This window comes from Amblyomma americanum, chromosome 9 (genome assembly GCF_052857255.1).
Source record: "Amblyomma americanum isolate KBUSLIRL-KWMA chromosome 9, ASM5285725v1, whole genome shotgun sequence".
Classification (NCBI taxonomy): Eukaryota; Metazoa; Arthropoda; class Arachnida; order Ixodida; family Ixodidae; genus Amblyomma; species Amblyomma americanum.
Window position 1 is genome coordinate 98,324,042 of NC_135505.1, and position 26,458 is coordinate 98,350,499.

General features: G+C 44.8%; 1 pseudogene across 1 annotated transcript in view; it reads right to left on the reverse strand.

The window, feature by feature from the left end:
- Nucleotides 1-26,458, reverse strand: part of LOC144103840 (atlastin-1-like) — a 93,646-nt pseudogene that overhangs the window by 12,245 nt on the left and 54,943 nt on the right. Inside the window, exons 2-7 of the transcript XR_013308333.1 lie at nucleotides 4,093-4,305; nucleotides 3,805-4,023; nucleotides 722-886; nucleotides 604-660; nucleotides 477-548; nucleotides 285-419 (exon numbers count right to left, since the gene is read on the reverse strand). The product of XR_013308333.1 is annotated as an atlastin-1-like (transcript). The remainder of the gene's footprint in view (nucleotides 1-284; nucleotides 420-476; nucleotides 549-603; nucleotides 661-721; nucleotides 887-3,804; nucleotides 4,024-4,092; nucleotides 4,306-26,458) is intronic.

Genomic DNA, 26,458 nt, shown 5'->3' on the forward strand with positions numbered 1-26,458 from the left:
ATCTAGGAATGCAGAGAATGACCAAATTCCCCATATATGTGCATTCACCAAATATCGCTATAAGAACAACTTCCGCTCGTGAACAATGGATACGAGCAGCGGAAACGAAGTGAAAAGCGAAGTGCTAGCGCACCTCAATCTCATTTGGCATAACTACGCAAATCGACAGTAATTTTTACGGAATTACTGTTACCGTAATTGTTATAACTGCTTTAACAGAAAAATTGTTTCGATAAAACTGATATTAGAACTCACCGATGAGTATGAATTGCAAGAATTCTTACCTTTCTGAGGTTTTCCAGGAAGCGATAAGAAAACTCTTCTCCGCCGACCTTGGAAACACTTTGGAACAAGTTACTTGCTTCAGCCAGCAGTTCATTGTGAGTACCCAAGAGTTCGAGAAGGGTTCCTTGATGTCTCTGCAAGAAGAGGGATGCTACCTGACAGAAGGCACATCAAATGATCTCACAGCTCACCTTCTCCATGCCGTCCATGTAGAACCTCATCGCTTTTTCTTTTGCGGCAATGTTGCTCGCTTCCGCCGTCGCCTGCAAGGGGTCGCTTTCTTGTTTTTGCTTTTCAAACAAAATCATGATTGCTTACCTGCAGCATTGACTTCGGCTCTGGCAAGTTTCCTCCTTGGAATGTTTTTGTGTAAATCTGTAATGTTTAGTGGATGGTCTAGGCCGTAGGAATGACCTAGGCCGTAGGAAGTGCTTACCTTAAAGTAGTTCATGAGCTCCTGGCAAGTTATCTTCTCCCCGCTGACCTTCTTGACCACAAGATTCTCTGGAGCCAATAGCCAAGGCACCAGCTTCTGCAGGTTTTCTTTGAATTCGGGGTGTACACCTTCCAGGCAACCGCAGAATGACTCATCTTTCTCCACCTGCACCGAAGTTCTTACACTTGAGCATTTCCATGGTTAGAATGCTGACATTCACTACAGGTGACAAGAGAACTAAGATCCAACAAACTCATTAGATGGAGTCGGCCTTCCCGAAGACTATAAACATTAACCCAGCAGTGCGGACGCCGGGTACTCATGGTTCATGGCTGCAGCATATCATCTGCTATTACGGGGTGACACAGAGAGGTGCAAACGGGCATAGATGGAGCAATCTATTTCGTTCTAAGCGTTATCATTTCTTCCCTAGCATAAATAAAATAACACTGCTACTGAGAAACCATGCTCGTGGACACCATCATTATGCACACAAAAAACCTAATAGTTTCAATTACGCAAGCTGTACAATGGCTTAGAGGGGCACTGCGTAATCAGTTAATTATCCGGAAAGAAGATTATTTTCCTGACATAAACAAAATCTGAAGGTTTTCTTTTTCCATGGAAAACATGGCACTGCAATGATTTTGACAGATTTTTGTTCCTTACCAAGCAACGTTTTTTTTGTGATTATGGCATTAGGAAGTTATGGGATTTTATATTTTTTATTAAATGTACAGTTATAAAACTTCTCTTTCCTAGTTGCTTTAAGTGGCATGCTACAGACGACGTTCTTGCCTACATGTTCTGTTCCACGCTTCGAAGATATTTTTTGCTCTGTGAAATTAATATGACACAGAAAATTTGCTTTTGAAGAATTCGACTTAAATGAATATTACGCTAGTCGTACATAAGTAAACTTCAAAACAGCACTTAGCTTTTACCGGTATATAATTATTTGCGCGTGTCCGAAACAATGACCGCCTCTGCTGAATGACTGAAGCGAGACTTTTTCTCACGAACTATGTTTACCTGTGAAGAACACGGTGTCCTATATTTAGGCGTGGTCGTTCATATTTTGAAGTGCATCGTTTCTAATCAGAAGAGGTTTTAAACTTCGAAAGCAAGCGTTCACTTGATCCACTACCAAAGTCGCACTTAATATCACTTCCCATCCAGTACATAGCTACAAACAGTACTATTTTGGTCAGAGATGTTCGCAAACAAAACGCTAAGAAGGTTTTCACCTTCATTGAGCATTTCACGAAATTTTTATACATTTTTCAAAAACCAATTGCACATGAAAAACTTTCAAAGCCTTCTTTCATTACACAACTTGAAAAATAGTCAGGCATTTGTAAAGAAAATTTGCTGACGCCTTCAACTTAAATCATAGAACCACTTATGCAGAACATAAAGCTAGAAAAACGAGGACTAGAAAAGGTGGCTGTGGCTTAGCTCTGGTTAAACGTGGAGTAACGCGATAGCTACGGCTGGCCGAGTGGAAATCGCTCAGTCGAATCGCAAAGTCAGTCTTTCGCCGCTGTGTTTCGCTGGGCGTCCCTTCTTCATCTTTGTCCCTGGACGTGGATTCACTCTCTCCCCCTCTTTATTTCTCCTTCACTCGGTTTCGCCGGCGCTGCCGGCAGCTGTTCTGCACCCCATGTCCAGCCTCGTGACCAGCCACGGCGTCGCCACTCTGAAGGCTCGAAATGCTAGCGTAATGTAGGCGCGCGGCGCGCACATAAGCGGCGTGCTCTGACGTCACTCCGCGCATGCGCACAACTGACGAGGTGGACGGAGTGTGCTCCGCCGTCGGCGCAGCGGCGAGGCGCGCGGCATGGACACCACCTGAGGGCTATGATGTCACTCCGCGCATGCGCACAGCTGGCGAAGCGGTGGTGCCACGGTTCCGCGCGTAGCCACGCTGACCTCGCGAATTGGTTGGTGTAGTGTAGCTTTCGATACAAAGAGAAGCACGGCATCATATCAGCCTAGCAAAGTAATCCGAACTCTCTGCCAGCTTCTTGAACTAGCGAATCAGAAACACATCATGTACTTCTCTCAGAAAGCGCAAGCATTACTAGCTTTCTACAGTAGCCCAACTCATCGAAACAACTGGGAATATTGCGCTGGTGAATAAACACATCCTGATCGATGCAGCCTTCACTGTAGAAGCGTTTTCTGGCGGGCTAGTTGGTGACAGAAGGTCATTTTTGAACTGTGCAAGAAACAACCACAGAGCAAAGGACACACACGCAACACAAGTGTTTGTGTGTGTCCTTTGCTTTGTGGCTGTTATCTCCTCTAAGCACAATTAACCGTATAAAAATCAAGTAATTTCTTTTTAGAACGCACAGGCAGCGTTGGCTTAGATGACCACTAACAAAACGAAAAGGCGGATCCCGCCTAAAAGCAATCAAACAGATGGGTAAAAACGAAGTGTTGATTTTCTTTTAGAAATAAAATGCGTAAGGTTTGCTAACATGAGTACCCCTTTTACTAAAACTCCCAAAACGTGGAAGAGAAGTGGGGAAGTGCCGGTCCAGGAACGTCGAAGAGGGAAAGAGAATTAAGAGAGGTAACGGTAGTGTTACATGAGCAAATAACGTGTTTTATGTCTGTCCTGATCTGTAGAGAGTTGGAACAGTGAAGCTTGTCATGCGATCTGAACGTGTGGAGCATCAGTGGAGTGAGGAGAGTGTTCGTTCGAACTTTGCAAAAAACGTATGCATGTTGCGTGTCGGGAGAGGGGTGAGACTGGGGTAAAATTATGCGGTTTTTACTAGTATTCTGGTAGTATTCCGCTATTTGCTCTTTGTATGCTGCGGCGTAATGCTCTGACGTTGAATTTCGCCAGGGAACCGGGACACCCGCTCCTCAGGCGGCGGAAGTAGCCACGGAAGCCATTTGCAACGCCGAGCTCGGTGAACCAAAGCGCATTAAGGCAGCGGCACTTACAGCGGCTAGTGGAGCTGGCGAATGCTAAACTGCGGGCGGATGTGCCTTTCCTACCATATATGTCATGTTTACAGCGAATTTTGAGGAGAGAGAGAGAATCATTTTGCTCTATTTGACTCTACCTTTTCTCCTGGACATGGCATGAGGAAGCAGTCGATCTTGGAGAAACTGTTCAAGATCTGCCGCCGTAGCTTTTTCAACTCTTCATGCTCTTTTCCGATAATCTCCAGACGATCTTCAAGGACCTTACGGCCACCGCTAGCGCCGTACTGTGCCTCGTACGGAAATGCCCAGCCCCGTACAAGAAATACGAGTCTCTGAAAGGGTTCGTTTCTTCCGTCCTGCGCGGGGAGATGATGACATATGAATAACAAACCAACCTTGCCGGTTTCTTCCCCGCTTGCAATCACCTTTTGTGCCAGCTTTCCGTACTCAGCGAAAAAGTGCAGGTGCTGGAGCTGGTCCTCTTGGATGTTGCGTATGACGTTGTACACCTGAACTGAGCTGGTCATGACGCTCAGGGCGAAGATGGTTGCGCAGTCCTTGACCGTTGACGTGCAGTCGAACGACCCTTGGGTGTCCATCAACAGCACAGCCACCTCCTCACCTTGTGGTGTCGTCACCTGAGGTCAACAGTGTGAGATGCTGTAATGCAGGGTAACTTTTTTGAACATTTAAAGATTTTTTTATTATTAACACTTTCAGAGACGCATCGGCATGGTCTGTGCAGGTGGATTACAGAGCCTTTTGAACACCATGTACACAATAGAGGTCAATCATTAAACAATTAAGTGAGCTTAGTTAATTTTAATTGACATTTATTGCGAAAGCAATACTGCTCGAGGTTTCCGCTCTTGGCCGTCGTCCCGGGGAATCCACCACTGACCTTTGGCGTGACCTATGTGTGACGTCATGCCAGCTGTGGAAAAGCGGCCACCCAACTCGGCTCCTAGCAGTCGTCCCAGCGAATCCCCCACGGTATTTCGGATGATGTGTATAAGGTGAAGCTGCAACGATGTGCTGCAGCTAAGAAGCGGCGGCGTGCGGAAGAAACGGATGAAGAGTGGGAACAACGTTTAGCTATACGGCGTGCATATTGTAGTCATGGAGAGCGCGACAGAGAAGCAACAACGACAGAACGAAGCGAGCGAGAGACAACGCGCTCAAGAGACGCCAGAAGAACGCGCCGCAAGACTCTAGAAGCGTCGTAAAGCAGATGCGGCTAGAAGAAGTGGCACCTCCCTTAGTGACTCTTCAACTGCGGGAAGAGATTACTTTGAATTCTCGAGAGCGTCGGAATGAGACGCTGCGTAGACGACGTGCCGAGGAAACGAAGCTTTCGGAATTCGACTTGGGTTAACCAAAGCTAAACCACGGACAGGTTTTTTTATTTGAAATTTTGGGGCAAGGGTACACTACAAAAGTGATGGCCGTCAACGTCAAAGGTATTGCCCTATTTTTGTGTTTTCCTAATCGGCAATGTCGTCTGAATTACTGAATATCAAAAATGCGCTATAGAGATTTTGTTGAAATCGCTTTCCCTCACTGAATATTTCAAAATTGGTGTCACTCCCATTTGTATCCAATAAAAAACTGACTCCATTCGCGTACTTCATGGTGAAGAAGAAGGTATCGTGATTTCAGCGTCAATATGACGAACATCGCCGCTATTTTAAAAACGCCCGCAGAAAGCAAGGAAATTGTGTTGAAATAGAAAAAAAATGTGTTGTGTTAAATTGCTTTTTTTTTACTTCTGAGCGTTAGCTCTTATCAGTTTGATCCTTTCGCGCCGTCGTCGTCTGCGTCCGCAGCGCCACCTGCCTCTGTTCGCAAGTAGCGAATTCAAGAGGAAATTTCCGTCTCTACACCTTTAGGCAAGAGAAGTTAGAGTGTAAAAAGAAGGAGAGAAGTGCCCTCTCCGCTTTCAGCAGAGAAGAGGGAGATAAATGTAGTTTTCAGAAAAAAAACGCCTACCACTCAACACAACTGGCCAGCTTAAACGGTGATAATGATAATAATAATCATATTAATTGTTTTTTGGGGAGAGGAAATGGCGCAGTATCTGTCTCATATATCGTTGGACACCTGAACCGCGCCGTATGGGAAGGGATAAAGGAGGGAGTGAAAGAACAAAGAAAGAGGTGCCCGTAGTGGAGGGCTCCGGAATAATTTCGACCACCAGGGGATCTTTAACGTGCACTGACATCGCACAGCACACGGGCGCCTTAGCGTTTTTCCTCCATAAAAACGCAGCAGCCGCGGTCGGGTTCGAACCCGGGAACTCCGGATCAGTAGTCGAGCGCCCTAACCACCGAGCCACCGCGGCGGGTGCTTAAATGGTGCGGAAGCTCGATTAAGAATGGCTTGACACGATTTATCTTTGGCGCAGCGCGGCGCAGCCACGGTACCGCATAGGCGGCGAGCGCTTCCCTTTCAGCAAGAGAGAATCACGTGGTTAGTCGCGTGACACAACTGACCAGAGCGGCGGTCGGCGCAGCGGCGGAACGAGCGGTAACAGCTACGACGAGGCGAGTGGCATGACGTCATACCCACACCTGCGGTGAGCCTCCAGTTAGAGGTCAAATCAAGGCGTCATTTGACCTTGAGCATTGCATGTGAGAAGTGTAGCTTTTCGCTCCAAAAGAAGGGAGAGAGATTGTGGAAGGCCAAGAGAGGCCTCGAGGCTTGGGCACCCGCCCTAGCTGCGGGAGGTGGATATTCGAAACAAGCCGCCGGAAAACAACCGGTACAAGCGTTGCCGGCCCGGTGGTCGCCTTCTCTCTCTGCTGTCACGGCAAAACTAACGCTAAAGAATTATCGTTAAACACTCGTATCGCTCCTATCATTTGCTTTGTTTATTTATTATAAAGGTCATTACGAGCTTTACTTTTGTGGTGGGGGTAGGTTGTGTGGGGAAAGCGGAAGGGGTGTGGCGCTAAGTTCTAACATGTCACTTCGTGTTCTTTGTTGTAATTTTTTACGTTTGTATAAAGAAGATGCCGGGAATGTGTTGCCTCATAAGTTCAAATTGCTTATGTGTGCACTAGCTTGAACTTTTCTCTTTTTATCGTATGTCGTGCCCCTTTCCTGCAACGGCCTCAAATGTGAGGCAAGCAGTATGTTCAAATAAATCAAGTGGAAAGGGCATATACTTGACGGAATATTTGGAAAAATAAGAAAATGATATGATGTAATAAAGCAATCTGCACTGGAGAGAGTAATTGAGGAAAAACGGTTTCGGGAGAACCCATTACAAACAATAACCACAAAATATTAAAGAGCGTATTGCTAACGATTTCTCCTGGAAAAGACAGACGTAGCCCATTACTTCCCGGCGAATGCACAGAAAAATATGCATCGCATGGAAAAAGAGAAGAAATATGTAAAAGAGGAAAACGCCGTTGCCCCTTTAATTTACACACAGAACATTTGTTTTCAGTTAACTAAGGGTGCAGTATCTGTCTAACTTCCTGGTGGACACCTCATTAATAATAATAATAATTGGTTTTTTGGGGAAAAGAAATGGCGCAGTATCTGTCTCATATATCTTTGGACACCTGAACCGCGCCAACACATCAACCGCGCCGAAATAAAAGGGAGGAAGGTGGGAGTGGAAGGAGAGAGGTGCCGTAGTGGAGGGCTCCGGAATAACTTCGACCGCCTGGGGATCTTAAACGTGCGCTGACATCGCACATCACACGGACGCCTTTTGGCTCTCGCCTACACCGAAACGCGGTCACGGTAGCCGTGTCTACGCACTAATGACGCGTACTCAACTATCCAGGCGACAGCTGGAAGCAAAATGTCTCAACTCGAAGTGGCATATAATAGAGGTGAAAATCTGAATATTGTCACACCTCCGAATAACGACCTAATCTTAAACAAGTGTTGTAAACACGGCGACATGTGGGTACCAGAATGCAGTTGTGCTCTTGAAAGCAACGTCAATGATGGTAATGTTTTAGATGAAATACAGGCGGCCATGAAATATTCTAGTTTTTTGAAGCAGTAAATTAAACCGCTATTTTAGCGTCTTAGCACTAAATAGAGAGGGTTATTAAAGTGCAATAAATATGCCTGCTATTTTTTTAACGGGTTCAACAGTGGCTGTCAGTTGTGCATGATTCGAATTCCAGAGGTGAGATGCATACTCACGTTGAGACGTACCGTGCTATGTAGAACAGCAATTTATTTTCAGTGTGAACTCGGCGCGGCATAGGTTCGAGAAACCTTGAAGTTTTGGCAGATTTGTTCGTGTATAATAAATACGAATATTCTGTGTCAGGTTGAAAGCTAGGTGTACATTTAGATATTGAAGTGGCCACACAATTATTCAATAAACCCCTAAAGGCCCTCAGTCGAGGGTATTACATAGGGGGAGCATTGACACACAAGAATTCAAAACAAAAAATGTGCAAGCATCAAGCTGCAATACATAAATGCAGAACAAAGCACAAGTAGAAAAAAATAACAACCTTTAATATACATTATGATTCACAGAAAAGAGAATAGATAGCGCATTAGAGGCTTAACATAACCGCTTAAACAAAACAAAATAGCCGAACACCTGAATGCAGCATATGGCACAATCAATGAGTAATGCTAGAGAGACATTTGGGTTAGTAGATCTTTAGTTTCCTTCTGAAGCGATGTGTGATGGTAGATTATTTCAGTCGACTATAGAACGAGGTATGAAAGAATTCGCTAAGAAGTGTGGCATGATATGTGTTTAACTTTCAGAGGATGGTGGCGACGTGGAAAAAAAGATTCAGGCGATTGAAAAACATCGTCATGCAGCAGAACACGATGGTAAAGTTTATGGAAAAGAGCCAAGCGTGCTAGTTTGCGACGATGTGATAACGTATCAAGTTCGACGCGAGCCTTTAGTGGGGTGACGCTAGAATGACGAGAATAAATCCGAAAAGATAAACCTAACGGCACGGTTTTGCAAAGATTCCAACTCATCTATAAGGTATGCTTGATCTGAGTCCCTGATCGCCAACTTATATTCGATATATTCGATGTTCAGAGGCTTCTTCTATGATGAAGTAGGCATGTTCAAGATCGTGTGTTTTCGTAGTACACGTTGGCGATCTTTTTTTCTGTATTATTCTGCCTGAGACACCTTGTTCACCGAGAAGGAATACCGAAAAAAATTTTCGCAAAGTGCTGTAATCGTGACATTCCTTGGGACGCGGACCAAGAAGATGCTTGCGCTCACCATCTGCGCCGGCTCTTCCTCTCTATTTACATATGCAAGGTGTGTTCTCTCTCTCTCTCTCTTTCTCTCTCTCTCTGCAAAAAAAATCGACCATATGAGTTCATTTCATAAACGCACTCATTTATGCAGATCAGATTACGCACCGGTCTGAATACTGAAACTTCGGATGCACATGATTTTACCGACCCAGAATGGAGACGGTTTTATCCATAATAGCGAATAAAAAACAATTACTCAAAAATATGTAGATAAATTCGATCTAAAGTAGCATCATAATCATTTTTTTTTATAAAGGTCTGATGATTAGTAAGTACAAGAAAAGACAATGACATCCTGGCACTGGAGCCAGAACCCACGGCCCCCCCTCAAGATGTTGTACGGCGCTCAATCGAGCATTAGCGACGGCTATTGTCACCTTCTTGCGAGTGTATTTATATTATTGTAACCTACACTTTAGAGTATTCACAAGTCTCGTCCTAATCCACCATTCTTGAGGCTAAACTTCCTTTAATACGACCAGTGTGAGGTGTGATGACTTCAGGGTCAAGGACGCAGACGTGCGAGAACCAACTTACGTGCCTATGGCATCAAGCCAGAGCCATGGCTCACGGTAAGCTATTCAGCAGAGAAAGGGACCGAAAGAAGTTGATCTTTTCCAGCAGTCACGGAAACCAAGAAAAGCATGACATGCTTTCAGCACCCACTGCGGCGCGCAGCAGGTGACCTTAGTGCCAGAGCAGCAGAGAACACCAAGCCGAACCTGGATGAATATTTCCGAAGTCTTTCCTCACCCTCTTGTACCAGCGCGCGGCGAGAATGAGCCACAGTTCTGTCCTTCAGCCCGAGATGCGCCCACACAGTCCTGGTTTCACTTCATGAGTGAGGCGGTGGCGAGTTACGTAATGAGCGCTCCGGAGGCACAGGTGAAATGGCACCATCCATCAATGCGGCCAGTACCCAGCTCTGATTTGTTCTTCGACTTGGTGGGTCGTCGACGGAGCGAGGCCAGAGGCGGCGTGCAGCCGAGGTGATAGCCCCAGGGTTCTGTGTAACTACCACTGGCACCATCAACTTTTCTTCGTGATATTGCGAGCGCTGGTCATGCCATTCGCGAATCACAATAAGCTGAAAAGGAAGCCGAGTGCACTCTCGCTCCCGAATAGAAGCTCTCGAAGATAAACCCTAAGATGAGGGACACTGCCAAGACCCGAGTGCGGCTGTCAGTATGTATGAGCTGTCCTAGAAAACGCTGCGCTTTCATGCAGTGGTTCATGCTTATATCTACTCTCGATGACACTCGCGTCGTTGGGATAGTCAATAATTATGTTTATCAAAGGGAAATTATTATTTTTTTATTTTATACCTAAAAGAGAATAGATTAATAAGCAAAGAATACAACCGCATGCCGTCGGAGGGATTGCAACCGATCAACTTCGTTTGCAGCGCACGGTGCTCTACAGCACGAGCTATGGCGGCGGATCGCCAATATACCGCTTTTCTTTTATTTATGCTTGCTCCATATCACGCGTCCAAGATCAACGATAGAAAATTGGCTTCCGCCTACATCTGTTTGTGGACTACATTTTTGTTATTTTTATTTATCTCAGCCACCACCCCACCCAGGATAGCGTTGACGATCTTAGCTGCACCTCCCACCTACAATACCTGTCAGCACTGTACAACTGAAGTAGCGTGCAGATAAATTTATATTTACTGCAAATTTTTTCATCATTATTTTTTTTGGCCTCAGACGTTCAAGTCCAGAGTTTTGGCTCGACGTACCCGATAACTTTATGATCCCTTTAAGGGCACCGCTTTGTCTCCAATATCCAAGCGGTCGTCGATGTGCAAAATGCAAAAATCGTAGCTTGAACCAAACTTAGAGTCATCATATAAGGTGAAGTGCCGACAAGAATGCGATGAGAAATGCGCGAAAAAGGACATAGCCTAGTTTTGCATTCTCAGATATATCTGCTTGTCCACTCGCTTGGGGTGCAGGCTTCCCTCGCTGATTTACAACCCGAGTTTGAAGTTGAGATCAGCGCTACGTCGAGCAGCATACAATGCGTATACGGCTCTTCCTTCTCAAGTTTTTTTCTGGAATGAGGTGGTAAAAATCTAGCAATATGTTGTAACCTCATGTTCTGGCACACATCTTGTTAATCTGGGACAACTTGCATCATTTGGGCTTTATTTGGTCATAGTATTCAGCACACAGCTCATTACTATAAGCGCTGGTTATTGTGCGTAGCATAGCTATGGTTTATTTTGCGCAGATTACCTAGCAACACGTATTTTAACCAGCACGTTTTCAAAGCTTGGCTTAATAAGGATAGAATTTGAAAATAAGCCGACTCACATAAAGATGCTCGCCGGATAATACGCACTACTTGTTGTTTTACCCACTACGTTAAATGATGTGGCTTATTGCATTGTTTTGTATGGTATCTCATGTTTCTTCTTTTAGGGAGCTTCCAGGGACCCATGTATATTTCGAGATAATAATTTTTGTCGCCAAATACTTTCTCTTTTTCATCTTCTACCAAACACACCTGGATAGCACTAATAACATAGCCGCCTAGCTAAGTGTCCACGAATGCAATGTATGGTACATGTGGTGCATAAAATGCCCGCATATTTTAAAGACGTTGTAGCTCTGTTCTGAGAACGAAGCCCAGCTGGCTGTTCTGTTTTAGGAATCGGATAAAGGGAGAGCGTACAAATAGACATTGGTAAACAGAGAGCGCAAATTTAGGGCGAAGTAAATATGCAGCACCGTAATGCAGTTCCCGCTTAGCCAGCGGAATTTGGAACCGAACTATTTCTCCATGCCTTTAAGATTAGTTGAAGCGTTCCTTTTTTTAAATTATTCGATATTCAAGGGCTCGAATGTATTTGCCTATAAGTTAAAGCGTGCCAAGTTTCAGCCGCTGGCGAATAAAATGGCTACGTAATCGTGGATAAATCACCAAATATGCGGAGGCTTCTCCTGGCTGCTTTTTGTGATGGGGAGGGGCTCGATGATGACGTGTTGTTTAGTTGCGTTTAAGCCTTCGGCTGATCTCGCCCACGCACTGTCGTGCCTCGTCGAATGCCGCCACCCATTGCTCCTCGGCCTTTCAGTTCGATGGAGTTTGTTTTCTCTGTTCGACCACCGACTCCTGGTTTAGATATTTATCGCCGCACAAGATTACGCTATGTAGAGAAGCCTTAATACCATCGAGGCTTGAATCGGCTGTTACATTACCATTTCGAATACTTGCACAAAGAGCCTTCTCGTGCTTAAGCTGGAATTTTTACAACTCCACGCCTTTTAGCTCGACGAATAATATATTAAGAAGTCCTTGAAGGAGTCGAAGTATTGTAAATTTAGCGCGACATTACTAGAGAGAAAACAACGGCTGTGATTACATTTGAGGTTCACCATGACAAGCTCCATATAATAATCGCTAAATCGCCCGGCTCCAATACGGCACCCACAAGTTCCACACACCATGTCACAGAAAAAAAGGCGCTTATCATTTGTACCAAGCAAAATCTTAATGATTTGCATTTTGCGCAAACTTTTTAGTAAAAAAAAACAGGCTAAGATACTGTGGAATGCTTGTCCAGGATACCCTGAAAAAGTCGTAGAAGTTGAACGGTGTCGGCTTACGTGGGGCAGGAGCGGACAGGGCCGAGATTGCGCGAGGATTTGGCAGCGAATGCTTGCAACAGGCGACACTTTGCAAACCGGGACTGAAGTAGCGTACGAAAGAGGAGCAAGTTCTGCCTACTCTATAGGTGCTGTCTTACTGCGCGATAAAATATAGTTCTCAAGGAAATAGACATGGGGCGGTTGAAGCAAGCGCAGTTCCACAACATAGGTAATAGCTTATCGCACGCTGCAATTATTTCGATATATCAGCGTGAAATAACAATCTATGCCCAAAAAGTGACTAACCTTTAATGCAAAGGAGAAATCACGCATGTTTATACGCGCATGTTCGCGCATGTTCATGCGCGCTTGGACGTAAGCATATGTAAGTAGCGGGGAAACACGCAATCGGCTCGCAAACAGGAAACGAGCAGTTGTGCAACCTCCGGCTGTATTTAGAGGTTAAAGAGAAGACACAAGAGTGGCGAAAGCAAGCAGGAGGATGCACGGCGGATTCAAAGAGCCTCGAGAGCGCGTCGCAATGCCAAATACGAAAGTAAAATAAGGTTCAGGAATCTGTAGCCTGGCCAGCGCTCAGCACGCTAAGCCCTTCTCTCACGGTCTGCTGCTGAAATGCGCTTCATTATTATTATTACTTATGCGTGACGCGTGCCTTGCACATCACACTGCTTGAACCCGTGAGCCAGTATTTTCAAAGGCAGTTTTTCTTAGCAGAAGTAGTTTAAACCGGGAATTATACGCCAATGTAGAACTCCGTTTGTTTTGAAGTTATTTCTATTTCCAGCCAAGGAACCTATTCCCACCGTTAAAAAGCCAATTATAAAATTTAAGTTTTCATTTTCATCTTGCACCTATGCGCAAACGATGCCGCCGCGGTGGCTGAGTGGTTATGGCGCTCGGCTGCAGCCCGAAATACGTGCATTCGATCCCGGCAGCGGCGGTCGAATTTCGATGGAGGCGAAATTCTAGAGGCCCGTGTACTGTGCGATGTCGGAGCACGTTTAAGAACCCCAGGTGGTCGAAATTTACGGAGCCCTCCACTACGGCGTCTTTCATAGCCCGAGTCACTTTTGATACTTTAAGCCACAATAAATCATAAATCTATGCGCAAAGAAGAACGCTGCGCGGAGAGAAAACTAAAATAGAGAGCCGTATTTTTCGAAAATTCGGAATGAGGTTAATAGTACACCTTCTAGGCAAAAAATTGAGACATTCTTTCATAAATTTATTGCCTACTCTCACGATTTTGTACTGTAACGTCACATAATGCGTGCTTACGCGCTGCTCACAACCAGAAATTTTTTTATTGTGTGCAACGTTGACTGATACAAATAACAACGCGTTTTCTCGCATATATACTAAATAGCAAGCGGGTTTATGAACACTTAAAAAGTGAGCTATCTACGCTTATTCACTGTCTCCGCCTTTAGAGTCTTAGCACAAGCCTGACAGTTGTAAGAGAAAAGATAATCATTTGTTTTCCACCATACAATATGCTGGGCGAGCTGGTTTTTAAATTCCATATCTACAGCGCTAAACACGAGACAGAAGGAACACACACAAGTCCCACAGACGAGCGCGGTGACAACCGAATTTTATTGGACGGCCAGCAAGCCTTTATACTTACTGGCTAGCAGGAAGGAAAGCACAAAAACCGTGCACGGAAGCAAGTAGTACTGGCGGAAAACTAGCACGTGTCAATTCTCGCGATCAAGATATTTATTTCTTGACAATGCTACTGAAGGCACGCTTATACAAACATCCCGCAATCTTGCAATCATATGTGCCTCTATTAATATCTCTTGTCAGAGCGCAAATAAAATTCAGTTGTCAGTGTATCACGATTTTTTTTTTCATATCATGCAGCATACTCTGTACAGCGGTTCACAGGCTTCATTATCACTGTTGGTTCATAATAACCTGTCCCTTCTTATGAACTGAGTAACTAAAGAAAAAAGTGGAAGAGAACGTAGTCTCATTTCAACATCATTTAGGAGCTACATTATTAAACAGTACCGATTCCCTAAAGTTGATGGCTTTTATATCCTTCCAGAAAATAAGCTTTGGGACCGCAGCGGTATCCGAGTGGTTGAGCATCCGCCTTGCATGCGGGAGGTGCGGGGTTCCAGTGGTGGTACAGTGAGTGCAAGCTTTCCCCTGGCCTTGTGCTGTGCTCGGCTAGTAAGGGGTGAACTTCTTGGAAAATGGGTCTTTGGCTCCACCTTGAGCAATTGAAAATACCTCGTGCCATGGCGATGTTTGGCCATAGGCGCCATTGCACCAAAAAATCCATAATCATCATCATCATCAACTCAGCTTACACAGCACGAAACTTAAGTATTTTTCTAACGAGCCCAAGCAGTGTTGAAGGCATTGCAAGAGAAGTTTTCATAAAGTATCTTGCGCAAGTGCACCTAGCGAGTGCTACAACTAACCCTCTGAAGGGCATTCTTACGTCACCATCTGTACATTTGTAAAAAAAATTAAGTGAGGAAATCTGCCAGGCTTTACTTGTAAAAGCAAAGCTGAGGTGCACAATACTAACATGAAGTAAAAAGAATTTTAAATCTGAGTGGAAGTTTTTCTTGATAATAAGTTACCAAAGTGCTTCTCCAGAACTACAATCCGAGGAAAAAAACATTGGAACTGCAAGATAGGCTCAAGATGAATCCTTGATGTCGTTTTAAAGATTTGGCTTGGTTTTTTTATGGTGGCCTAAAGTTCCAAAGCGACTCAGGCTATGAGGGGCGCCATAATGAAGGGCTCCGGAAATGTCGACCAACTAGGATCCTTTAACGTGCGCTGAGGAGCGCGTTAACACTGCTATGTAAAGTCAGGCCGCAATGAAACGCGAGCACGCTTAAGCCCTACTTTTACAGTTTGCACCTATATATTCCTTTACAACCATTTTACGAATACATACGTCGGTAGACATTTTGTCCTTAAACATGAATCAGGTTAGTTGTGCACTGCTGGTGCAAGTACACAGGTAAGTTTTTTTTGTTTTTTGATGGCAGGCGCTGTTCGCCTTTTATTCCGGCCTAACTGTACTTCTTGCAAGGCGAAGTTTGGACAACAAAATACGTAGCCTTTTTTGCGCGCATGTAATTTCGACTATACCGGTACGTCCTACCACATGCTTGAACAAAGTCGACGTATACGTAATGCCCTTCACGTAATGTACGAACAAACAAAGCACCAAGGCCTTTTCTGTGATGCGAAGGGTTGCAAGTTGAAGGTTTCACGGGGCTCTTTGCATCATACGAGCTCGTTCATGTCGCTGCACGAAATGCTGGGGCCAACGATGTCCGCGGGGTAATCCTGGCAATAATAAAATTAGCAAAATAGAGTGACACCAGATGGTGTGAACCGCTCACAAATCTCACTTCATGAAGTAATTTCATATGTATAAAACCTATTTTATTGGCCTAGCCTCAAATTGCGACTGCGGCGTTAAATCTTCGTTATACACGGCTGAAAAATGAGTAGTGTTGGCAGAATGAACATGGTATAGAATTGCGCGTGACGATTCGATTCTGATAAACAATTTTACTCACCGCTGAAATTGGGGTAGTTCATGCGACCCTTGGCCGCAGGTATGTGTCGATGCCAGTGAACAACCGTTCCCCTAGGGATACCGAATTCGCTGCTGCTTTCTTGGCAAGGGACACAGTTGTTGCTTGCAGAATCCCCCCTTGGCCCCGAGCGCATTAGCTTGCATACAGTTAGTTCCACTTTTCAGGAGTGCTTCAATAAATTTAGTCGCCATCTGCAAACAATCCCTGTTAAGAGATACCGTTAAAAAAAGCTGGCGAAATGCAGACGTACAGAGACTTACCAACAACACCGTGGTGGTTGCTCCCCAGTAATCTTTGCTCCTCGAGCACTGTGGACTCTGTTGGTCGCATCTTGCAGCAGTGCTGCAGACTGGTCTGGAAAAAAAACAGCGCGATATTAGCTTGAGCCTTGTCAATAATGTTCTTTTAAAAATGGCTATGATCGCATGCTTTCCTCTTTTACACTTATGTGCAACATGGTCTTTTTTGCTGCGCACCCCGTATGTGAGTATATCGCGATTTTTCAACCTGTAACAAATTTACTCGCTACAATTAGCAAGAGATCCTGCGTGCAATTGTAAAGCACAGAGTTGATTCCTTTAGGACGCAATGCCTCACAGGAACCCAGCAAAACTCGATCATCAAATTTCGTACTGAACCGAAATTACGACATGTTGCTACCATGAATTCCCAGCTGACGCTAGGCAAACGATTACAAGGAGCCGTTCCAATTTTACCTTGGCCTTTGCTCTGTTGCGGAAGCTAGGTGTTCGATTCGTGCTCTTGTAGTCCGCTCTTGCTATAACTTATCACGTTGCCGAGGGCAGTTGAAGAGAAATTTATAAACATATCTATTTATAAATATGTAATTATAAATTTGTAGTACAGGAGAGTTCATGACACCCAAGAAAAATTGAAAAATGGTCGCCAATTAGGTCATTGTCATGAACATGAAAATTGCTACTCTAAAATTTGTAGTACTGAACTGTACTAACAGCGAGAGGATATGCGCTCAGGGCGGGAACTCAGAAATATTCGTCAATCACAATCATTCGTTAACCTGGAGATCGCTATGACTGCATTTTGTCGTATCAGCGAAGATTTAGTCGCGAATGGCATTCCAGAGAGGAAAAAACCAACTTCGTAGGAAACAACGGGAGTGCAGTTTCACTGTGGACAGGCCAGGTGGCTCATAGTTTCATGAAAATGTAGAGCGCATTTGCAACACCAGCACAAAAGCAACCAAAATTTCATTGCTGCCTCGTAAACATTTGCTTCGTCAATATTTCTTAATAAAACTAGAATATTTATGTTTCACATGTAATAACAATTATTTGGTCTTCTGTCTGTTCTGTGCCTTTGGTGTTTTGTTTTTTGTTTGTTTGTTGTTTCTATTTTCCTGTTTTTCTCTTTAAATAAGTTTTTTTTTTTCGTTTAGCTCCTTTTCCTTTCTTTTGTAGGCTTTAAGCCTGGTAAAGCGTTGCTGGTCCGGGCTCCCTCTCTATTTCATTTAGTTTTTTTGTATTTTTTCTTAGAGGACCAATAAAAGGGTAAAAGGGCATGCGTCTGTCAAAAAAAAAAATCCCGCGCATTTCAGCGGCACAACCTCACATGCCGGCCGCATCTGCTCTGCCAGGACATTGCCGCCATGGGAGTTCTAAACCTACTTCTATTTTCGCAACAGGCATTGAGACATGCTGTGGTGGCCCTTAGTGCCTGCAGCTTACCCCCCTACATGCTTTGTTCACTCTTTTTTCGTCTTGTTTTTTAAATGCGAATACAGTTCCGCACTTCTGCCTGCGCTTTGCTCGAATGGTTCCCTGTTATCTTCATATCCTTGCATGTAAGCGCGTATGAACATGGGTAATCTTTCGCTCTCCTCTTTCCGTAAAATGAAAGCCACTGCTTCCATTAACATCTTTTTTTTCATTTCGGCACAGTTGTAGGTTGCTTTAAACAATTGCCCGTCTTATTACTTAAGCTTGCTGCGAGCTCTATGACTGAGAACTATATTCTACACAGGAATGCGGCACCGCCTAATGTAGGCATAACTCGCTTCTCTCTAGCACAAATCCATCAGCCCCGGCTTACATGGTGCCGCCTGCCCTTCCAAGGAGTCGTTGCCAAGTGCGTGTGCTGTCGCGGCCATATCTGCTCAAGCTGTACATAAGTCAGCGCTATTCGACTTCTTGAACTCTACCTGAGCATCCTTCATAAGTGTTTTGGAGTAAATATTGCGTGCTTTTTCAAACCTGGCGCCGACTAGGAGCTCTCAGAATACGGTGGGTGGTAATAATTAGCGCCTGGTTTAGCTCTGATATAGGGTGGGGGGGGGGGGGGGGGGGGTATTTTCAGCTTTACATACTGAGAGCTCAATTTAACTCAACGCCGTTTTCAGTCTCAGATTATTGCGAATCGTCCGTGCTGTTACGGACCTAAAGTGCAACTGAAGAAATTTTCTCATTCAGTAATACTGAAGGTATCGAAGCTGTGAAGCTTGCAGGTGAAACACGTAAATTCGTTTTGTAGTGGCCTTCAAAATGGCAGCAATCGCCTGATATAACGTCGTTGGAATTATTGTCACGAAGAATACACAGGGCGCTTGGAGCTTTTCGCAAAAAAAAGAAAAATAACAATGCTATCCTATGCTAGGTGTGTCAGGGAAGACTAAGTAATTCCAAAATAGTTTGTTTTTTTTTGTTTTCTTGGTGGGGAGGGGTAAACTACGGCCTTTTCAGTGTTCGCAGACTCCATTAAATCGGTGACTCGTCTTAAGTAGCAAGCTGCTTAACTAATTTTCATTAACTTTTTAACTAATAGAGTAAGGCACCTAGGTGCAATTATACATTTCTAGCCGTTCATTAGTGAAAGCCAAATCAGTATTTAGAATTTCGAAAATACGATTACTCTTTGCGCTGTGGCTCTACAAAATGTATCTTTTTTACTAGTTACGTGAAATGCAAAGGTTGCTTAGCTTGCATGCTTTTCGAAAGCGCATGCAGATAACAGTTACTTATCAGAAATTTGTTAACCAGCTTACAACTTAGGACGATTCATCGGCTTTCCGGAGTACACAAACACTGGTAATATTATGCCACAAAAAGCATATTTTTACCGCAAAAATCCTATTTATGAAAGTTGTTTAAAGCCTTTGCTGGAACACATGGTAGAAGGCAATCCTATACTGCATTTCATACAGCGTGATGAACCAGGAGTGCCACGTATCACAGTGCAAAGCTCTATGATTTGAATTTTCGACTCCTATCCTTGATTCCTAAATCTTAGTGGACCTTGGGTTTATAATAATAATAATTGGTTTTTGGTGGAATGGAAATGGCGCAGTATCTGTCTCATATATCGTTGGACACCTGAACCGCGCCGTAAGGGAAGGGATAAAGGAGGGAGTGAAAGAAGATAGGAACGAATAGGTCCGTAGTGGAGGGCTCCGGAATCAGAAGTTGTTCTCAGGTTGCGTGGGAGTTTCTGACTTCAAAAGAATAAAATGCTTTCCAACGCAAAAAGGCGTAAAGGATGACATACATGCGTTGTGGCGGCATTTATTCGGGCCACAATTGTTTTAGTACTGACGTTAATCTCTGATTAACACCTTCGGGAAAGGGGTGTGTTGTGTCCGAAGAAACCGGTTTCACACAATGCGGAACAAAAATGTTAGGGAAGAAAACTGCGTTGGAGAGAGAAAAATACGAGATGATGATAGAGAATAAATCATATTTGTCTCAACATCTCGGTTTTCTATTCCATCGCATTTTGCAGTCCAAGCTTGTTCAAGCGAGCATCCCGAGTACGTGTAGGTAGCTCCTCATGAAAGGGAGCTCAATACCCATCTTCATCCAATGATTGCCCCACTTCCAGCTCACAATCTCTATAGATATCGCTTAAGCCATGTATATAAACAAGAAATCCGCAGGAATATCAACAATATACGTAACCTATTCCAATTACAAGACAGAACTCCAAGTTACCTTACAAGACACTTCGAGGATTGGTCAGTACCAATGTCACGTTCAAGTTACGGGAAACAGTGCCTTAAGTACACAATACCAACGCTTTTGAATTATTATAATTCTGTCCGTTTTGACCTCTTCACGGCAACCTATACAAGGACCTCCGGCAGATGTATTTGGTTTCTATGTAATGTTATCTAGCCTTGCTGTTGCTTTCGTTTGGATTTGTAGAAGTGAGTTCCGCTGTTGTTTTCTGTTCTTTTTGTTTTCTGTTGTTTTCGTTTACGAGTACTAAGTCTGTATCATATTAAATATGTATGTATATGTTTGCATATCAAGAATATGTTACGTGTTGCCGCCACTCTGCCAAAATAAGGGATTGTGGACCCGTTAAGCTGTCCAAGGACAGCATTTTTTTCTACAATCCCCCCATCTGTATTTGATGGCAAATAAAGATTTTTCATTTCATTTCATTTCATATGTGTGAGTGAAGCGCCGACTTTTTTCGTATTCGCAATACTCTTCCTAGGTACCGATAATGCTATTGAGACATCTTAAATTTCTGTGTAGAAATAACACCGACGTTCATTTTTGTGTGCATACTAACTCTTGTTTTGATATTTTAAATACCTGCACAAGTTTAGATCCCAATGTTGTCGCCTTTATATTTAAGCGGCAGCTGAACCAGGGAATCGGCGCTGTCTTTAATGTACAGTTGTTTTTTGCACCCTTCGTAGCTAACTATTTTGCGTGTGCTCACGAACAGCTATTAGTATCGCTTCCTAGGACGTACGTGCGGAAAACCTAGTTAAGTTGGCTATATGCTATCTTCTCCTAATTACTTCAGTGCGAAGTACCGTTCCCACTTTCCACCCTTTAATGTAATTTCTCCCTGCCATCCATGTGTAACAGAGTTCAGGCGCAGAGTCGTCAGTATTTTATTACGGCTATGCGCACACTTTCATTCAGAAATAATACACGCTCTAATAGCCCTTAAGGTACGAAACAGCGCTACTAAACACGAAGGACCAGAAAAAGAAGAATACACGGACACGCGCTGACTTACAGCTGTCTGTTTTAATCGGAAAACCACATATTTATAATCTATAATCGCTGCCTCAGAGCCTCACGTCGTCATCACAAACTACAACCTAAACAGAAACAAAGATAACAATTGCTGATACCTAAGCACCTAAAGGCTCGCACGTTGTTCCATCAGCCATATCTCGCGCTTAGACAAGGCCATCGAAGTGCTGCTCGCACACGAGTCAGATTCTGTGAAGATATGATACGCCTCTACTACATCTCGTACTAGTTGCTCTTTATGAAGATACAGCATTACAGTGTTGTCAAAGTACGGTGTGCACAGGGTGGATTTGCAATGCTAAGAGGATTATAAATATGTGGTTTTCCGATTAAAACAGACAGTTGTAAGTCAGCGCATGTCCGTGTATTCTTGTTTTTCTGGTCCTTAATGTTTAGTTGCGCTGTTTCGTACCTTAAGATGCAATACCAACTCGCCCACTTTGCTGTGTTGCTAATAGCCCTATTTCGAGCTATGCATATTTACTTCGTGCTCTAGACAAAACCCTTCAAACCAATCCTATAAACTTCTGAATAATCCTAGGGCGTTTTTCTATTGACCTTGCAATCATTTTTCCATTCTACGGGCATATGGGTGGCACATAATCATTCTTTTCAAAAATAAATTGGTTCGGTTTGGTTTATGGGGGTTTAACGTCAGGCTATGAGAGACGCCGTAGTGAAGGGCTCCGGGAATTTAGACCACCTGGGGTTCTTTAACGTGCACTGACATCGCGCAGTACACGGGCCTCTAGAATTTCGCCTCCATAGAAATTCGACTGCCGCGGCCGGGGTCGAACCCGCGTCTTTCGGGCCAGCAGTCGAGCGCCATAACCGCTCAGCCAACGCGGCGGCTCAAAAATAAATTATCGCTGTATTAACAATACGTGATCACAATATTACCTTCCGTATCGAATCGTATTCACTAGTAAAATTTAGTTTCTTGTCATTTCAATCAGATATATCACTGTTATCTACATATAAGAGGAAACGCAGTCTTAAAGAGGCTACTAAACAGTTTTCAATATTCCTGATAAAGTTATTAAATGCTTAAAATGAATTACTTTGAGCATTCACACCCAGCGAGTCGTAGAAGGAAGCCGCCGATTCATTATAAATTTTAAAAACCGCAATTCACAAAGTTTGCAGGCCCAATGACAACCATGTAGGGACGTTTTTTGGAACAGCTTTCCAACGTCATGCACAACCGGTGTTGCCATTCGTTGCTACGGAGCAAATGACTGTTCTGTAGCAGCCAGTTCAATCCAACTTTTATTTTATTTTATTTATTTGTACAAGTACCTGAAGCACTACAAGGGCATTATTGCCGGGGTGGACAAATGGGGGAAAATGAACATAATGCCGGGAATATTTGCGGTATTTGTTCGTTTTTCAAATCTGCCGCCACACCACTTTATCGCTTTGTTTGCGACGCAAGACGCGACTAGATTTATCTCGATTGATCGCAGCCAGACAGAGCTGATTCTACGTTGTTCCTGAATGTTCTAGTAACTTTGCATGCTTTATCTCGAAAGTTCGCTATCAGCTTTGAATTGAGCAAGGCCGACAGCGACGGGCATTCTGTTCGACGACCGCCGAGCACCTTGTCGCTTCACCGCCGCCGAGTGATTCAGTCTATTTTGGGTGCAAGTCAGCCCAATAAACAGTTTTCTTTTAGTAGACCCTTTTGTCCGTCATCATCGCTGCTTCGACTGCCGTCACCAGTACGTGACATCTGGTGGAGATGCTGGGTAGCCTTCCATGTTCCGGACGCTCCCTTCAAGTCATGAAGCCAGCCCTCAGCGCTTCGCACCCGAGGTCGAGCCAGCAGCTCAGCGAGCCAGCCGACGTCTCCAGGGAGAGGAGCCTGAGTTCGGGAAACTGCCGGACCGCACCAGAGAGCGAAAAGACGCTACTACAAGCACCGCAACCTCGCCGAAGATGTCGACACCGATCATACTGCAGCAGCCGCGGGTGCGGCCAGCTTTCAAAGGATCCCTAGGCGAAGACCATGAAGAATGGTTGGACCAATTTGAACGCGTGGCGTCATTCTACAAGTGGGATGATGCGGCAAAAATTGGACACATGTTCTCATTGGATCGCTCCGCACGCACGTGGTACGAAAACTACGAGTCGTCCCTTACGACATGGGAGCTATTCAAGAGAGAACTATTGAAGGTATTCACCAATGTCGTGAGGAAAGAAAGAGCCGAACGACTCCTCGAGTCCAGGATCCAGCTTCCGAATGAGCCCGTCCGCGGTTACGTCGAGAAGATGAAGCTCCTATTTCGCCGCGCCGACCCCGGGATGACCGAGGAAAAGAAAGTTGTTTTTAATGCGCGGCGTAAAAGAACTACTCTTTGCAAGCCTCGTCCGCCAGCCGCCAAAAACAGTCGAGGAATTCATGCAAGAAGCCTGCACGATTGAGAAGACCCTCGACGTCCGAGCTCGGGAGTAGAATCGCCCTTCCTCTGCCTGTGCAATCCGATCGGACACGACGGCCACCACCAGCGACTGCGGGAAGTTATCCGAAAAATCGTCCGATAGGAGCTACGCCTATTACTGCCATCCTCCCCACAGCCACAAGCAGCGACTCTGATGGACGTGGTACGGGAAGAAGTGCAACAGGCACTTGGCACCCCGATGGCTACAGAACCCCAGGCTATGACCTATGCTGCTGCAGTAAGGACTCCTCAGCCCCAACGACAACCCCTGCATCCTGTCCGACTTGAACAACTTCTTCCCGAACGCCACCCCCCTGCCCCTGTCCGCCCAGCCTACGATCGACGCTCAAGCCCCAAAAAATGCGATGCAGGACTTCCGACAACTGGCCGTTGTGCTTCCATTGTGGTGAGGCCGGCCATATTCTTCGTCACGGCCCGTACCGACCTACCGGTCTTCGAGGATTTGCCGTTAACGCCCCACGACCACGCTTCGGCCAACGTCCGCAGGAAATCGACGAGCACCTGCGTCGAGAGAAATACACACCAAACCGCTTTTCGCGCTCACTATCGCCGTCAACCTCGCGCTTTGAGTCGCCACGCCGCTGCTACGCAGCCGCGGTACAAGGAAGGTCTCCCAGCCCCCGTAGGGGAAACTAAAGGCAGCAACCTCTGGAGGTAAGGTTGCTCACGAGCGAAACGCAGAAGATCCTCCACCGACCACGCCCCATGAAGACGCCGCATCCCAGCGACGCCGCGTACGACCAGATGTCACGTAGTGGTGACGGCAGTCGAAGGAGCGATGAAGACGGACAAAAGGTCTTCTAAAAGAAGATTGTTTATTGGACTGACTTGCGCCCCAAAATGGACTGAATCACTAAGCGGCAGCGAAGCGACAAGCGTGCTCGGCGGTCATCGAACACAATGACCGTCGCTGTCGGCCGTGCTCAATTTAAAGCTGATAGCGAACTTTCGAGATAAAACGTGCAAAGTTGCTAGAACATTCCGGAACAACGTAGAACCAGCTCTGCCTGGCTGCGATCAATCGAGATAAATCTAGTCGCGTCTTGCGTCAAGGCGGATTTACCTTGCTTGCGTCGCAAAGTGGTGTGGCGGCAGATTTGAAAAAACGAACAAATACTGCAAATATTCGCGGCATTACTCCCCTCTCAAAGAGGCATCGACCCGATGCATTAAAACAAATAATGCGGCTAGTAAGAGAAAAAACGCATCTTGCGAATATAGAGCATAGAAATGCAGCGGCCTTTAGCGCGCATAATACGGCTTCAGACGGACTACATGGACAACTTCTGGTGGTACGCGTGGTCGCTGGGATGCAGTCATCGCGTCAGGGATGACTTCATAATCCAGTTCACCCAGCCGACGAAGAACCTTGTACGGGCCGAAATAGCGGCGCAAAAGCTTTTCACTCAATCCACGGCGGCGAATGGGCGTCCACACCCAGACTTGGTCTCCTGGCTTGTATTCCCCGTTGCGTCTTCGTAGGTTGTAGCGTCTGGCGTCGGACCGCTCCTGATCTTTGATCCGTAACCGTTGCCGCCTACCTTCAACGCGCAGAAGAAGCTCGAAGGCTTGCCCGATTACTGATCAAAGATCAGCAGCGGTCCGACGCCAGACGCTACAACCTACGAAGACGGCAACCTTCATTGCTCTTTCGATTGCCGTCACCACTACGTGACAATATGACAAAAACTTAAAACAGCTAACCACAGTTCGTAAAAACAAGAAAGTAACAAAATACGTAACATCGATAAGTCTTCTCGACGGCAAACGGTCTTCAGAGCACCGCGGTACAAAAATCACAGCACAGAGATGGAAAGGGTACACTATTACATGAAGCGCAATACGTGCCAAAAGATGTGAAGTAAACGGGATGATATTCATCTACGGCAGACTGCGTGACAATAAATACAGAAACTCTGAACACGTTTTATATTCACCAATGCTCTTTGGAAGCCTATTCCAGTGTGCGGAAGCATGCGGGAAAAACGAATTGCGGTAGACATCAGTACGGCAGCGCATGTCGAGAACTTTCAGCTCGTGATCACATCGTTCAGAGATGAAGTGGTGAGGAAAAATGTACACGTTCTTATTCCTGTGAGATCAGAGTAAATTCAAAAAAAGAGTTCTAATTTTGCAGTTTATCGGCGGTGTGCTAGTGTTTTCAACCAAGTTTCTCTTTAACTAATGTAATAATGCTACGGAAGTTATAATTACAAGAAACAAATCTTGCAGCGCGGTTTTGGACGCGTTCGAGCGTTTATAAGATCAGAGGTTTGAGGGTCCCATACCGCGCAAGCGTATTCGATACCGGACAAACATTTGTTATGTAAGGCAGTTCTTTAACTTACTGGGGGGCTTTAAAAAAATTGCGTCTAAGCATACCAGATTACTTTAAGGTTAAGTATTATATATGTCTGTTCCATGTTAAAATTTCGAAAAAATAGACCTCAAAATATTTGCAGTCTTGGACGTTTCCAAGAAGTAGGCCGTCCAATTTATAGACTGATATCACAGGAAAGCGTTTACGGGTGAATGACACAAGTTGACATTTAGCACTGTTCTAGGACATGCCCCACTTAGTACACCAAGCATAAATTTTGTTCATATCATTCTGCAAACTGCTAACATCACAGTCATTTTCTACATTCCTATATATGGCACAATCATTAGCATATAACCTCACTTTGCATTCTAGATTTTGGACACTGTCTTTTATAAAGGCTAAAAATAACAAAGGTCTCAAAATAGACCCTTGGGACACGCCAGAGGTTACGGTGACATGTGTTCATTTAGTTTTGTTTATTAAAACATGCTGTGTTCGCCCAGA